At 48.7% G+C, this 14,438-nt stretch overlaps 1 long non-coding RNA gene across 1 annotated transcript in view; it reads left to right on the top strand.

Annotated features, from left to right (window-relative positions):
- Nucleotides 1-14,438, top strand: part of LOC117231352 — a 49,202-nt gene that overhangs the window by 29,672 nt on the left and 5,092 nt on the right. The window lies entirely within an intron of this gene.

Genomic DNA, 14,438 nt, shown 5'->3' with positions numbered 1-14,438 from the left:
AAGTTTCTGAAAATGCGATGCGGAAACGGTAGGTGTAGCGATGCCCTTCGACAGTTTGCAATAATTCCATACTCGTGGTTCGTCGACGCGGTATCATACACGATGTTATCCTACGATAGATCCGTGGTTCACACGTTACCGATCTGCTATGCAAGAAATCCCAGTGCTCTCGTATCGTAGATTATTTGTAAAACGCAACACCGGACGTATCGATGTATTCTATATCAGCTGGAAGCTAGGCACGGAATAATTTATAAGCGCATTTCATGGTTGATCACGTTCGGGCCTGGTACGTTCACAATCTGTCAGTTAACTACGTATCGCGCGTCCACCTACACGTAGGTGCAGAGAGATCTGGCCGGGTTCCACGTAGCGTCCTCATTATTCGTAAATTATTTGCCGGCCGTCACGTTGGCCTGAGCAGGGAATTGGAATTGGTTGCCACGACCGTATAGGGTGCAAACTCGTCGGATCGTAATAATATAGGATGTCCGTGTTCCATTGGTTACGTTTCCTCGTACACGCGAAATGCATTGCGGCTCGCATTCAAAATACTCTAACTGGAATGCCGCGGTACAAGTTTCAGATAGAGCAAACGAAAATCGACGAAAAGAGAGAAGAGTGGGGAAGAATCGCGGTTAATCGAGACCGACTAGGACCGAAGAGAAACTTCGTTTTATCTCGTGCTTGGTATCGTCGCGTGGCATCGTCTTTTCGTCTGGCTAGCAACCTAGCTATTTTGTCAATCTATCGCCGATCAAATTATCGGGCCAATAGAACGTCGAGTCTCTATTCACCGGACCACCTCGATTCTCATATCAGTTGGCACCGGTTGTCTTTCTTTGAAACACTCGCAAGATACAGCCGAGACTAGGTTTCGTCGGATCTTCGACACAGATTTTCGTCCCCTTTCCACCTAAAGTTTCTCGAAACTGTTGTTTGCCCGGAAGAACTTTGTCTCCGTAGCGTGCATTCGCGCGTCCTTTTCCACATGCGAAAGTTGTTTATCACACGCGAAATAATACCGTCGCTGCATCGAATACAACCAGCGACGGCGCGGCCGCGTCGACGATCTGATTTCAGGCCCGGGAGCGAGGCGCGTGCATTAAAAATAACAACCTGACGCGTCACCGGAGAACTTGGTCGGGATTAATGGGATTAAATCAACCTTCCTTTTTCCACGGGCCTGGCATTGTTTTCCAGCGCGCTGACTGCCAATCAATTCGCAGCCTTCGCTGGCAAACGTTGCGCGCGCGCACGTTTCGTGATGCAGAAATAATAAAGATAACGAACCGATAGGGAAATAATAAAGATAATGAAGGGGACGCGCGTACAAATCGGCAGAGACCGTGCGCCGTAGCGTCGCGCCGTGTACCTGGCCACGGGGAATGGATCGCAACGTGGACACTGTTTGACTGCAGCAGAATTAATGACCTGCTTCGTGTATATACCGGTTCGGTAGTTTGAATCGACGATAGAGTGGAGCTTGGCTAATTACCTGCGTACTCTCCACGGGGAAAGAGATTGCTTGGCCGACAGTAGCCATACACCGAGAGCACGACGCGACACGACGGCTCTGCCAACCGTCTGGTGTTCTGGTGTGCGTGCGCGACAGCTTTAATACTCGGCATGCACGCGTGTTGCTGCTCGCGTATACGTTAGTCACGTGTATACGTACACGTGTATCCTCTGCAATAATCGACGGGCGTTATATTTCAGTCGGTTGAATTGGATTCAACGAGTCGCACGCATCGCACCAAATTTGCAAGCTACACTCTCTCCCTTTCCCTTCGATCCTCGCGCTGTCTCCTTCCATCGTTCACCCTTGCTTCCTCTCTCTTGCACCAGTCGACCTGTCTCGTGCTACCTCGCGTAATTATACCACATCCGTGGATTCGCGCGATCTTACCCACGGCTGTTCGTTCGTTCACACGTATACGTGGCGCCAACATGCACGCAGAGACGCGTTAGCAGCTCGTATGTGAACGTTCATTGCGTTCACAGCTCGGCTTCAGTTGGCTAGGCTTATTTCGTGGTCGTCCTAGTCCCGCGCGGACGATGATGAATGGGTTAATTAAGCGTTTCGCGTTCGCTGGTCACCGGTAGATGCGACTCCAAGAGTTCGTTAAATTCCCTCTACCTCTCTCTCACTCTCTGTCCTCTTCCTTCGGACTGCTGTTGATGTTAACAGCGCTGTAAACGACGCATCTAATTGTATCGCCTTCAACGGCAGGAAATCGAATCAGCGTTGATGACACGAAAAGTGTTTTCATCCTCTCGGCTCCCATATTCGCTCCCCTCGCGGTTCGTCGAGAGCCTTCTAATTGGAGGATATTTTAACGCGCCGACTGCCGAGCAGAAATTTGTATATCCATCCCGCAATGAAATTTTCACCGATACGACGAATTAAGCTACAATTATCGCGAAGAGCGTACTCGGCAGTGTCGATAACAAACGAAAATAAGTGTGCGAAGGCATCTTGAAACGAAAATTACCAAGGGAACGACGCGTTACCGTATTAAAGCGAAATGCGGTTCTAGATTACAAGCTGGTAACGAGCCGCTGAAAAAAGGCCGGCGAATGTTATAATAAGCTTGCTCTTTTGTCACGAGTTTACTAATAATACAGCAGAAAATACCGTGCAGAGACATTACAAAAGTTTTATAAGGGGCAAGTTACGCTGCGAGATCAAAGGGAAAGAACGGACGAACACGTTGTCGTCGCTCATCTTCTGTCGGGATGTTTCTATGCAACTAGACAAATTCTCTTTAAATTAATTAATGCTACGAACGCTCGTAACTGTAGAGCGGTTTGTTTCGAGTTCGTTTGTACCACCTGTAAAGAAAATAACACGACAGCGGACACTTTTTTAAAACTATCGCGTTTCTCTGTTAGAAATGTTTCAATTAAACCGAAGAGTAGCGAGTGACTTTCGCGACAAGAAATGTACCAAAGTGTTTCGCAGTGATATCGGTCGAATGCCTTCTATGTTGTGGCAGGAATTGTTCTGCTTAAGTAGCACCTAGTTATAGTACTCAAAGGGAATATCGGAGAAGATGAATTTCAGGATGGTTAGAGGACTATTTAAAGGGGAAGACAGAGGCGAAGCTGGTCGAGCTCAAAGAGAAATTTGACCGGCGCCATTGCGGGCATAATGCTCGCCTCTATCCTTCTCGGTTTCCCTATAGAGCTTGAAATTAAGACGCTCAGAGCAACCATAATCGCCACGTCTCGGGATCTCGTTGTCGGGTCACGTACAGAAATCCGGCTAGCTAATTAGCCTTCCGCCTTTCCAGGATTCGCCCTGGTCAATCAGCGGCGGAGATTCGGTCTTGATTCGATCCTCGGAGCCTCGTTAGCACCGCCGTATATTCCTGCCTTCCCTTTCTCCCTCCTTTCTTCTCTCGCTCCCCCTTTGGCTTCACCTTCTACTTTGTACCAACTTATATATATATATATATATATATATATATATAAGATATATATATATATATATGTGCTCGCGAGAAAGTGTACGTGCGTGTACCCACTCGGTCCGTTGCGGTTCCGTTCTATGTCATTTAATTGCGCTACGTGAGAGCGCCAACGATCCAGCTGCTCTCAGAAGTAGCCAGAATTCTTTTTATCTCGAGAGATCCTCGAATGTGTCGTAATTGCGAGCTTCTAGCCCAGATGGGAGCCGCGGCCGAGAGGAGATAGGGGCAGGAGAATATGGAAGAGGAACGGACGCAACGTCGACGGTAGTCGCGTTTAAAAATGCATCCCTGTCTTTTTGAATATTAAGACAATTGTGTCCGTACAGGCGGCGCGTTCCATATTCGCGAATAATTCCCTCACGGCGCGCCAGCAGCAGCTCGTCGCGTTCTAAATTTCCATCCATCGTACACCCGACCATTTCCAGCGTCACTCGACTTATACCACTGTTTCCGAAATACCGCTAGAGTTGGAAGGAGGAAAAGAACCGATCGGCCTACCGGTGGAATGTATCCAGGTCATCGCACTAATTTTTCCCGCTTAAGTTTAATCAGAGATTAGACCGTCCTTGTTTGAATCACCTTCAGCAGCTTCAGTGATGAGATTTCAGTGGAAAGAGCGCAGTAAAGCTTACGACGCAAGAACATTTTCAACAGCTGCGAGATCCGCGTTTGCGACAGTGTGGCATCGTTCCGCGACGCTTAACGCGTAATCCATTAGCCGAATTAATATCTGAGGCAAATTGCGTTTGTCGCGGTAGGCATTCGGGCAACACGAGGGTCGTGGCGAACACTGAGAGGAACGGGCCCGTTGTCAGCGCGCTATTACTAATTCAGAAGGCGGTTGCAGCGCCGCAACGTTATACGCTAGGCGACGCATTCTGCATAGCGTATTCAACGGTACAATGGGCCGTGGATGCGAGTTTTGAAATATGAATATGAATACGAGCGCGAGTGCACGCCTCGTCGAATCGCGCCAACCAAGACAGGGGGCTGCCGATCGATGACTTCCCTTTCTCTTCTGCTCGCCAACTATGTTACCAACCATCCTCTATGATCCCTTTCTTTTTCTCTCCTTGTCTCTTTCTCCCGCTCTCTATTTTGCCCAGAACACACGTTACGATCGCCACGAAACGCGACTCGACCTGATTTATGCGTTTTTGTTGAAAGCGATAAGTCCGCTCCGCGACGAGAAACTCGGCTATCTCACACCCTCGATACGACGAGCAGGATTCCCAAGTTTCCGCTGTATTTTCGGCATTGGATATTGAAACGGTTGTTGCGATCGGTGGTTCGTATTGGATATTAGTTTTTCGGTTATCGACCGTTTCTCGCGCTTGTCACACGTATCTCTTCTTCCCATGCGTCGTTGTTGAGTTTCTCGATGCCAACGAGCACTGATTTCGTGTAAACCGCTTCCTCTCGAGAAAATTCCAATGATGCACGTTCCATTGGTTTTTTTCGTTCATTGAATGTAATTTTACGGGGTGTGGATCGAACGGCGGTGCGTCGATCCGGGAACGGTTCGAGCGTATATCGGCGCCGGGGTAAAAGGGCTGGCTATTTCCGATAATATGGATCGTCCTACTTTCGCGTGCGGCCATTAAATCTAATAAAAAAATCCCCTCGTGGCGTGGGAGCAAGGTAAATTTCATGGAAGCTCCATTATGTTTGACCTACCATTTTTCAAAAAAGCCTCAACGTAATATCCTCCCGATTATTCCCGACGCGCCCGGTTAAACGCGCCGCTAGGAGAGATTCGAGGCGATTGCCAACTCGCTGAAACTTCGACCGCTGGAAAATCGTTTGACGCGGAAAAATTCACCAGCTCCGCGTGGCTGCTCGCCCGATCTCATCCGCCCCTTCCTGCTCTCCCTTTCTCGTTCTCTCTCCGAAACCGACCGTGGAAGAGGATCTCGCTCTCGGTTAATTTGACGCGCGCGTTCTGCCCGCTTCGAAATTGGTGGCGATTCGCGGAGCCACGGCATATTTGGCCTCCACTGTATCATATAGTGTTCCAACCAACCCACCCCATCGCCGCCTTTCTTGGACGACTTCTGGAGAGGCTGGCCCGCGGCAAGATGCTGCCGCTGGCAATAACCGGTAACGTATTACCACTTCTACTCGGTTGAACGCATTTAGATCGCCTATTTGGCAAGGCGGCCGAATAACTTTGCGTTTTACTCCGCTAGCGGCACGAATCAAGCGCGAATACCCGCGCCAACAGCGGCGAGTTACGGGCGAACCGGGGGGCGGGTACGGAACGATGCTTGCCACCAGTTTTCCCTCGATCTTCCATGATGGAAGAGGATACCGACGATAGCACATGCTGGCTTGACCAAGCCTGCGCGATAAAACTTGACCCGCTCGCGCGTGAATTATTCCCCAGGCTGGAAGCCGCGACCCGCGGCCACCGACCGCAATTACGAATTACACGTGCGCTGCTGTTTCGATGGTCGAAATGATATTCATCCTAGCCGAGACTGTATCACGTGGATAGACTAGTCTCGATCGAGATAGAAAATAGCGTCCTTTCTTTCTGCAAACTCGTAGAGCGAAGATGCCGATTCACGTTGATAAGCCGACTTTGAAATAGGGTTGAAATAAGTTGCGATTGCGTAATGGAAAATAACGAAAGCTCGATGGCTCTGGGGATTCACGATAAATAAACGAAACGATTATTTTTCTATCCGCTGAAGATGTCGGATACCCCATCCGTGTGTATTTTTTCGGGTAATACCAAGAAGTTTGTCCTCGTACGATTAAATAAGGTCTATCGGTTCGTGAAAACGATCGGCAAATTCCAGATGAATTTGAATATGCGTTTCAGCTTTACCGAGCTCCTTTTGCCGATTGATCCTCGAATATTACCCTCGGAACGGTAAATACGTATCATCCCTCTTCCCCCGTAAATTCAACATCCGTCACATTTGCTCAGCATCAAAGTTACGAATCACTGCCGACTCGCCAAACGACCATAGTGCGGGAACAAATTATTCGACACCGTTCGTGCCACCATTCCCTTTTGCGATCTTTCCTAATACGTTCGCTGCGGACCGCGATAAGGGTGGAACAACGAATTTTCTTGATTCTGGTGGACCGGTTCGAAGGGAGAACTCCAGCTTCGTCCAATCGCATTATATTCCCATTTTCCATGTAGCGTGTGGGCGTGTAGGCGGCGGTTGCCGGACCGAGTCCCAGGGGATCGCAAAAATCCCATTTCAATATTTCACAGCTTACGTCCTATCGCTCCTCGCCGGGCTGGGTGTCGTTAATACCTACGCGAAACAGACAGCGTTACGACGCAGCTCGATGCTTCTGGGGTTTCGTGGTGGCTGCGAAACGACGTATAGACGTCTTTGGTATCTGCTGCTTCGGATACCGAGGAAACTCGTGAGCAAACCGCACAAGCAGCGGCCGTAGGCCTAACGGATTACCAAACTGGTCATGCTTCACCGCATGCCAAAAGTCCATGTATCCGATATCGTTCTTCGGGCCAATTACCTCGACGCTTCGCCCATAATGGCGCTATTACGCAGTTGCCTTGTCATCTCGATAACGCGATTAATATTATAAATGACCGGAATATAAATTCTACACTGCCATTGACGTCGCCATTCCGTTTCTCGTTATATTTCGCGACCGTTTCACGTTTCTTTTTCTCTACCTTTGTCTCCCTCCGAGCTTGCTGTTCCGTTTCTTCCGTTTCAAGTTAAAATCGTAATTACACGCAAAGGAATATTGCAAGTAATTAGTTGAGACAGCACGTGATATTAGAACGATGTTTGCCAGGAGAACCGCAACGCGAAATTCGTGGTACGAACTACGCTCTGTTTCCGTTGTTGTTTGGACGTATCCGCTCAGCGAGTTTTTGGAAATTACCCTTTACAGAGTGCACAGTCCACAGTCCAAAGAATTTCACCTGGACGAGATCCTGAGCCTGACGCACGCGATTACGCGAAGCTTCCATGATTTTGCCTGTTAAGCTCGCGCTTTGTTACCGAAATAATCGTTGAAACGTATCACACACGAGGTATTAACAATGGAGAAACGCTAATAGGGAAACGATATTCGTGTTTGCTGCCTTGTCGGTGATCTCGTGAACTCGAGTTATCCGAGTTCGAGGTATTCGACGTATTCATGATGCGCGCGCGCGCTCATCGACCTCGCGACGCTTTGCCATATGTCGCCGCGATAGCGTCGTGGGGGGAATGACGAAATGGCAGAAGAAATCTGCGTAGTGGTATAAAGGGAACGTGATTTTTCACGCACCGGCTGGTCGGGATGTCATCGTGCCCGGTCTTCGCCTAGTCGCTCGTATTCCGTCGAACATGGCAAATGACTCGTGCACGTTGAAACCTCCCGGATACAGAGGAGCAAAGGGACAACGGAAAAATCGAGGAACAGAGGGAGAGAGCGAGAAAGAGCGACAGAGAGCGGAGAGTCGAACGCGACACGTACACGCTACGTGTGTCGGATACGTTAGTCGTAAACGGCCGAAGAATCGCATTCGACCCGGGAGCACGACATAGCGGCTCGCGATTCGATCTTCCCACGAGAACGAACCAGCACGAACGGAATGTTACTTAAAGCGCGCTTCGTTCGAAGCAGCCGATGCATCGTTCGTACGGTGCATGAACGTTCCAAACTATAGGTCGGATTAAATCCCATTGATGCGATCTCTGTGGAGTTGGTCCGCGAACATCTTTACGAGTAGACGTATAATTATACGATCCTATTTGGTTTCTCGTGTGGTGAACAGATACGCGAGGACAGACACGGAAGTACACGAAGCGGACGAGTAACGGCGGGATACGACCGTGTCGAGTTTTGAAGTAGTATCGTCCTGTGTCGATCAGACGAACTCGATGCCCGCCGTGTCGCATCGTTTCGAAACTCGTCGCTCGTCAATCGAATCGTCCTTCATACGCGCGATCGGTGTCCGCGATATTTTGCGTTTCACCGAGCTTGAGAGGAACGCGTGCGTGTGTCGAGTGGAGGACGTATGCGTGCAACGAATGATCTATCGCGACAGGCCGAATATTGCACTTGGTATTATCCAGACACGACAGGCTCATTTGTGCCGAGTGGCTCCGTATTGCACCACTCGATCTTGGGATCGGTATGCATGGACACTAATGGGCCGAAGGATCTCATGGTCCCTGACACATACTCATTGGCAGGGATAGGTAGAGACAGATAGGCGACGGACTAGAGGAAGATGGACGAACGGACGTGGGAAAGAGACAACGACGTTAAAGGGGTAAATAGACGCAATTGCAGCGTTCCCGATGTCAGTTATACGGATGGACACATGGTAAATGCGACGGAAAGGGAAACATTTACATAATTGTTAATTACGCTTGAAATTTTGGGGACACGGTTTCGATACGGATTTCACCGGGAAATTCATTTTTTTCCCCTGTAATTTAATCACGCGACGTTTACAACTGTCCGTCAAACGACGATCACGGAAGAATTCAGATAATTCTCGTTGGCTTCGTCGCCGAATTTTCCGATAAAATCAGAGACCGACGGATACTCGTTTAATTCGATAAAAAACGCCACGAACGGTCTTGAAACATTTTCGTCATCTCCGCCAAATATTTCTCAGCGCAACGAGTTCATTGGGAACGAACGTCGGATCGATACGCGTAGATTGGTCCACGATCGATCCATAGTTTGCATACCGGTACACTTGGCGAGAGTTAAACGTCGCTTCCCGTTCAACCGACGAATACGTTTTCCACGGGTTTAGCAAAGTTTCGGTTTACCATGAAAATCGGTTGACGATTCGCGTACGATTAAGGAGAAGCATCCTTCGTTTAGACGATTTCCCGTAAATATGATTTCTGCAACTCCGTTGCATCCGAGGATACCGCGAACTTTCTAGAAAAATATCTACGCGACTGTTGATACGATTCCGCGGCCGTAGAGCGCAATTTGTTAAATTTTAACAAATATATTCTAATACTAAATAAATTATATACTCTTCGTTCCGACGAAACAGCTGTTTGCCTCGCGATAGCCGGATTAACACCCAGCGTACGTAGAGAGTATGTTGTAACAAAAGGAGAGACCGGTTAACGAGCAAGCCAGCGGTAAGGTAAGGCGAGTCGGCGTAATCGAATAGTGGATTGAAATGACATCCGCCACTTACGAGTAACTCGACGAGACTCCGTGTACCTTCGGGCTGAGTGGCTCGGCATACTATCTAGAGCGTATAGAACGCGATAGACGTTACACGTTGACCATTATCGGTGCATGTTGCAGCTAAGAAATGGCTCTGGCGGGCAACCATATCGAATTTTCTATGGTGCATGGAATCGTCGCTGCATAGCGCGCCACCAGCTAGAAACAGGATATCACTGTTCACCCGACGCGACGTCGTGATTCACGTTATGACGAATGACACTCGCGGCTGATAGAATTTCAGCGAAAGCCGAAGGTCGCTCCCATTTTCCATGTACATTTTACTACGGAGCGGAGCGGAGCTAATCGTCGGTATATCGGGAATTTCGCTAGGGAAATTATCGTTAGGCGACGGTGGAAGCGGTTCGTACTTCGACATTGGTCGAACAACTTCAATTTTCCAGGCTAGGTGGAGTCGCTCTCGTTACCGCGGAAGCTGTTTCGAAACTGAAACCAGCTCCGAGAACGTTACATCTGGATTACCCGTGTTAATTGTGCCGTCACGACAGAAGCGGAGAATCAATGGAAACGAGACGAAGAGAAGGTCGAGCGTAGTGGCGAACGAGTCGCGACAAGTTCACGTAATCAGAGAAAGTGAGTCTGTGCGTACGCGTCCTTCTGCCGAAGTTTTATAGGGTAAACCAGAAACTATGGAATCCTATTATGGAAGAAATCGTCTATTTCCGTTTCGTTTCTCTCCTGCATTCTGTTATTTCTCGCAAGGCTATCCCTTTTTCTATTTTCCGCTTCGCTTGTGTACGCGTCTTTATTTCCACCGTCGTCTACTGAGCTCGCCAGGTGACCAAAAAACCGAGATAAGTCCTCTTAAACGAGAAAGGGAGCTGGTTGTCAGTTCGAAAACCACGGATCGTCTTATTGGATTTTCTACAAGTGGCGTCAGCTGGCGCTTGTTTACATTTTTTAGCGCAAAACGAGTGCGCTCGTATTTTATCTACATCAGCCTCTCTGACCGTTTCAAGGGGAGACGGGCTGCAAGTACGTTAGAGCAGAAGATATGACTTTTTACGTTTGCAACAGCGATGGAAAGGTGGAGACACAACGACAGATGGTGCTCAACAAGTCGGGCCAGTGTCGTACCGGCTACCGTCTCTCTTTCTCACTCTCTGTTCATTGTATTCGCAACTCGATTCTCCGTCTCCGTTCGCTCAGCCTTAAAGGCCATCGTAAATGTCTTCGCTTTTCTTTGTCACGCATTTCCATTCGAGATACGTAATAACGTCGCGCGTTTACCCACTGGGATTTGTTGCATTTATCACGCAATTTTTAGCCTTTCGGATAAATTGTTTAATTCTCCGCGCGCCTGCCGTTTTTTCTCTGTAGCGTGGAACGAACGTTTCGCTCCGCGAACGAGAGAGTAATTTTTTTAATGTACAGCATTATTCATTAAGCTCCCTTTAAGGAGAGGCGTCCCGACCGCCTGCTAATTTACACACGGTTGTCTTAGAAATTTAATTAAACGAACACCCTGGCTTTATTTGCCGCGTGCCGCGCCAGGCAAATCGTCTTTGAGCGGCGACTGCTTTTTCATTCCAAAGCTTCTCTCTCCCGGCGGGCAGCACGCGGTTCGAACTTCTGTCCGGCATTAGTCGTCGCTTTGGCTTGTACACCGACAAGAATGATCTGGTGTACCGGCAAGAAGAAAGCCACGAAGCCGCGTCCCTCTCCCCGTTGGGAGATGCTTTTCCTTTGGAGGACGCATTTGCATCCAACTTTGTTACACTTGGTCGAACGACAAAGACATACACGAAGACAAGCAGTCGCAGATGGCCGAAACTTTGCCGGTAGGACAATGCCTGAGGAAGAAGGGACACGAGTAGAGCGAGTGGTTGCTTTGGAGGAATGGTTTAATCGGCCTCCTTCTCTACTACCTCTCGTTTCTCCAGTGTTCCCCCTGTCCCGCTTCGCTTCATTCAGCCCTACATATCACCCTTTGCTCCGGTTATCCGTCGGCTGACGAACAATGCCTTGCTCTCTAGCTCGATGGAAACTGAGCCATCTCTCGTCTCTCTCCCTTTTCCTTTCCGTTTCTCCTTCGTTTCGGCTCGAATTCCCTACTTTCTCCCGTTTCTCCTTTTCTCTTCTGTTTCTCCATACCCACACACACACACATGCGCGCGCGCAGGCGTATATACATTGGAATGCACGAGAACACGTTCGAAGGCGGTCGATGTGTACGAACGCAAAGCCCACAGTTTCCCCTTTGGAGCACCACTTTCCCGGTGGAGTTTTCGACGGACCAGCTGTTGTAAAGCCACGAACGGAGAACGAGTGGAAAGAGGACTTGTGTTGCCTTATAGAATTTTCGACTGGCGATTACCGGAATCGCTTTAGAGCATTTTACACTACTCGTTAGAGAAGGGTTGTCTCTCCTGCGGGAATAGCGCCTTGCTATTGAGCCGTCGTTGTAACCGGGAAACTTTTCCAACAAATGCGATTCGCTGTGGCTTTTCGCAATTTTCCCTTCGTTCACCCTTTCCCTCTTCTTTCTGTTCTTCGATTCACGTCGGACAACCGATTACGAAACGAGATTACACACGATCGGACGCCAATTCTGTATATACAGTATCGGTTGAACGCAATATCGTTGGGATAGTGCACGCGGCGGATATCCGTGGTAGTTGCGCGCGGGGAATAAATTTTCGCTCGTTCAATTAATTAAATTTCGTCAGGAAATTAATTAACCTCTTCGCTGGTAATGAAGTCGATATTGCTGGAAACGGGATATACGCACTTTGATAACCAAATTAATTTTCCGTGCCATTGTGTATGGATTATCTTTTTACAACGTGGTCTTTCTATTCTTCGATGGAACAGGTTTACCACTTCTGACCTGCTTGTTGGTTTCCCACGTAGCCGCTGTGTTTTCTTACCCGCAAGAGCAGGAATTATCAAGCTCTCTGATAGGGCAGTGTTCGAAGAAATATTCTCCAGCGTCAGTAAACATGCAGAGCTTAACCGCGAGCGAGAAATTTCGCAGAATTTCACAGTGAATGGAAAGGTTCGCCGAGAGGAAAAAGGGAACGTTAAAAGACACGTTCATTTCAAACATATAACGAGACACCTTTTTCTCGGCTTCCTTGCGTTCGCCTCCGGTAAATTCGATCCTTCGAATTAAAGGGTCTGGCAGCGTTTTACGGTCTCATCGATTTCTGGACCCTCGGTGTTTCTTAATGGAACAGGATTGAACGGGTGGACCAATTCCAGCTTGTAGTGGAAATATTTAATTCACCGTCGTGTTCGTTGACGGCACAAAGGTGGTCGGAAATCGATAAGTGCCGCGAAGCTTCTATATCGCGTGGAATTCGAAAAAAAGATGCAGTCATAGGCGAAAATAGGTCTCCGTAAATAACCTCTTTGATTCGTACTTTATTGTCCGCGTCCCACTTCTTACCATTGTTCTTGCGGCTTTCTATATTCTACGCTATTCAGTTACACGCGACAACGAAGGATCTGATGAACCGCGAGCGGGCTCTCATCTTTTCAATGATTTACGCGAATTAATTACAAATGATCCCGAAAGTGTTCATAATGCAGCGATAGCTGTAATCCGACAAACGATCGCTGTCAGCGTCCAGATTTTACTGTCCCGTATTACACACCTCGATCAGATTTGCTTGGCGCTGTGCCAGTAAATCATTACCAATTATCGTTTAATTAACTGCGGATATTATCGACGTTAATCCAGGTCGTTCCTAAACAAATGCATTATTCGGCCATCGTGGGCTCGGTACCGAATTTTCATCGACAAAATTATAACACGAATGGGATTCGTAATACAGGGGAACTTTCGGCAAAAAGTCAATGGTCCGGCAGCGTAGGACGGATCAAGCGGAAGAACAGTGGATACCTGTTGTTGGCTGTCACGGACGACCGCGGTGGAATGTAGGGTGCGCGCCGCGCGTGCTACAGGGTGCAGATTTGCAAGAAGTTCGGATTGGTCGTTCCAGGTATCTCGCGCGGATGTCATGTAACGAACAAAGCAAATCGTAACGGAGGTTCCCCGCGCCATTCATTTGCGCGCGTTCGTGCGTTTGGCACGAAAGGTGCGAGCGCACAGTGGAAACGCGAACTGAGAACAGCGAGAAGTCGTGCCGGCGGCTCGATAGCTGGCCCGTTTTGCTGTGTGATTTCCAGCGCCAGGAATCAGAGTCGGTCGTTTGTTCGGTTTTCCGTGATCGTCGTCGGTGAACCGAGGACGTCGAGTCACGATCAACGTCCCCTTTCTCGCAAGCGCGAAGAATAGCTCGAAGCCGTTTGTTCGTCGAACACGGTGGAGCCAACGACCCCGTGAACGAGCGGCGATGAGTGTGCGGAAAATTGCGATGAAATATCGGCTTGCGCGGCAACAAGGGAAGGAGGGTCCTCGAGTGTCCGAATATGACACCAACGACGAAGAAAGCGTGAAAAGAGGGTTTAAACGGCTCTTGCTTCGATTATATTCGTTGTCGATTCACAGCTTTTGAATATCTTCGCGGGTACAGTCGGCGGATCGAGAAACGGTGTCACCGATATTTTACTGCTCGATACATCCGTCTTAGTTCTCTCCCATTGGTAGTCTAAGAGAAACAGGACAAAGTAAATACCAAAGAGCATAACGCGTTGGTGTCGACTCGCGGAACGGTTGATGCGATTTAGAAAACGTCGAATCCGGCATCGTACAAATCCTCGTTCGACGTGCAGGTATCCACGCGATGGCAATAGCACGTATTTTTGAAACACCTGTCGGGTTCGCCGGGGAAATGATAAATCGAA

This window comes from Bombus vosnesenskii, unplaced genomic scaffold, assembly GCF_011952255.1.
Source record: "Bombus vosnesenskii isolate JDL3184/JDL3185 unplaced genomic scaffold, Bvos_JDL3184-5_v1.1 scf7180000013263, whole genome shotgun sequence".
In the NCBI taxonomy this organism is placed as follows: domain Eukaryota; kingdom Metazoa; phylum Arthropoda; class Insecta; order Hymenoptera; family Apidae; genus Bombus; species Bombus vosnesenskii.
Note: the sequence above shows the minus strand (reverse complement) of the source record. Positions and strands in the feature narration are given on the sequence as shown.